The sequence below is a fragment of the Limulus polyphemus genome, unplaced genomic scaffold, assembly GCF_000517525.1.
Source record: "Limulus polyphemus unplaced genomic scaffold, Limulus_polyphemus-2.1.2 Scaffold10248, whole genome shotgun sequence".
NCBI classification, from domain to species: domain Eukaryota; kingdom Metazoa; phylum Arthropoda; class Merostomata; order Xiphosura; family Limulidae; genus Limulus; species Limulus polyphemus.
In genome coordinates, this window is record NW_013675858.1 from 15,114 (window position 1) to 18,035 (window position 2,922).

Here is a 2,922-nt window from a genome sequence, read left to right on the forward strand (position 1 = left end):
CGAATATACTAGCCATTTCAGCTGTGGCTGCGTTATAATGTTACAGTCGATTCCACTATTCGTTGGTAAAGAGTAACTCGAGAGTTTGGGATGGGTTGTGTTGACCAGCTTCTTTTCTTGTAACTTATAACTTGAAGACTAGTGACGGCTATAGAGCAGAAATCCCCCTGAGTAACTTTGCACGAAATCAGAAACTTCTAATATCGCTTGATTTGAAATATACTGAAATTTAAGGTTTTTAGCTGCCAGAGTTCTCGTATCTTCGAGAAATAATAGCAATTTATTATCTTTTCAATACAAATAAAGTTTTTCTTTTTTAACTTTCTGAAAAAACGTAGCCATGCTGAACCATTTTGAGATTATCATTGTTAGATCTTCACAGCTTCAGCGCGTGGCCATATTATGAAAGATTATTGCACGTGCTGATCGTTTAACAATATCAAGAAATCACTCTTCTAAGAGCGAAACCTTTACTATGAGAACTTGGAATTGGTATATTAACGTGAAAGACTTGGCTTGTACATTTATGCAGACTTCTGTATTGATATAAAGCGTCATCTCTCAATGCAGAATAAACTATTTGTTACGAGAATATATTTTCTGTTGACTTGGTGATATTTCTAAAGGCTTAGAGCTATTTAACCTTAGTTATAAACAATAGTATTTTCATTCACAGAAGGTATTTTGTTTTCTCATTTCAAACTATGTAAAATAAACACATTTTGACTTAGTTTTATTATTTTTAAGTAATCGGCATTAAATCTAAACACTTGCTTTCCAATATAAAATTAATTTAATGTTAAGCTTCTGGACGAAACAGTCTTACAGGTTATCTTATTGATAAATTAAAGTTCAATATTTAATGTTCCAGAAATATCATCGTAATAGGGAAATAATTGAAATTTTTAAGATAAGAAACACACCAGCTTCTACTAGTACACGTATCAATACACCTGTAATGTATTGTGTGTTTTTATGAGCAACAATAATTTTATGTATTTTATGATATTAATCGTGTACGTCAACTGAATCAAAATGTTGCGTTTCTGAGGATTTGTGATATTCTGATACGATGTATCGTAGAATAACTATGAGTAAAATATGTATGTATAGCAGGTGGTATGACGACATGATCAAATAAGAACGATTACTTTCCCTCACGTACCTAATAGTATTGTTGTAACTTGTTCTATCCTTGGGCTGATTTTTTTCTTTTCTTTGATTGTTTGGTAAAAATAATACGAAGTTCGATCCACATAACGATAACGGATTGGTTTATTTCTTCCTCAGAAAACACATTAACGTTTGCTATATTCACTTTTAGATGTAGGCCTAAGTGCACAAACAACGTTTCTACCGGAATTCAGAAACTAATTGTAATTACGCCTGAATTCACAAATAAAATTACTTTCATAATTTCCTATAATCGATCGAGTAGCTGAATACACTTGATAAATCTCACATCTAACACAGAATATCTATTCTGACACTGAGCTCATAAAACCACTAGATAATCATTCAGAACTCACTGTCGTTAAATTGGGATTTTGAGAAAAGTGGAACTCTTTTTTTTTATCCTCTTTGACATTCCAATCAAAAGTCCAGGACCGCTAATGGCTTGAATACTAAAGAGACGGACCTCAGTTCCGTCCCAATTTAACCCCTGACTACTCATTAATTTCTCATTTACTCACTTCTTCACTGCCTCTTGTATTTATAACGTACTCTTGTATATTCATATTGCACGAATCTTCATGATTTTAAACATTCATATTATTATTAGCAGCTCCCTCTAACAAACAAACGTTCATTTTAAATCATCGACACTATAAGTTACGACATTATCTACGCCTATACTAACTATAATTTAATTATTTTAATTATTTATTATATGGCGGACTGAACTAAAAAATAAATTGCCATGTTACAAAAAATAATTTCTATATAATTGTCTTTGTAATCTCTGTAGTTCATTGAACTTTCAAACCAATACAACAACGAAATGAGACTCAGGTTTAGCCTATAGTGGTAAACATACCGGGCTGCGTATTCACAGGTCCGAAGTACGTGCCACAATGCTGCTGAACACGCTAGACATTTTCTATTGAGGGTGCGTTATACGAATGACTGTCAATCATGTTACTCGGTTCAGAGCTCTAGGGTGCGTTATAAGAATGACTGCCAATAATGTTACTCGGTTCAGAGCTCTAGGGTGCGTTATAAGAATGACTGCCAATAATGTTACTCGGTTCAGAGCTCTAGGGTGCGTTATAAGAATGACAGTCAATCATGTTACTCGGTTCAGAGCTCTAGGGTGCGTTATAAGAATGACTGCCAATCATGTTACTCGGTTCAAAGCTCTAGTAGCGATGAGTGGTGCTGAATTAGCTGTTTTCACAAAATTAGGGTCGGCTGTACCTAATCACTAGGATGTCTCTGACCCAATTTTTTAGTTCCTCATTCGTTTGTGTTTTTCTAGTTGCAAATATCTTTACTAACGAAAACTCTTGCGAGGCGACTGTGATGCGGTTTTAACAATTGATTTAATCATCTTTTTAATATTAAGGTAAGATAGGGTTGGGTTGAAACTAAATATTATTCAACAATCAGCTTTACGCATTCAGTTTTATTAATAAGTCTGAATCGCTGAATAAATTCAGATCAGCAAGAGAAAAATATATTTATGTTGTTGTTTTTTTGTGGGGGTATTTTAACGATACTGTAATTAAAATACTTGCTTTATTTGCTACTATTATACTTCTATCTTTGTATTGTATTTATGGCAAGGGCCTGGCATGGCCAGGTGGTTACGGCGCTCGACACGCATTCTGAGGGTCGCGGGTTCGATTCCCCGTCACACCAAACATGCTCGCCCTTTCAGCCGTGGGGGCGTTATAATGTGACGGTCGATCCCACTATTCG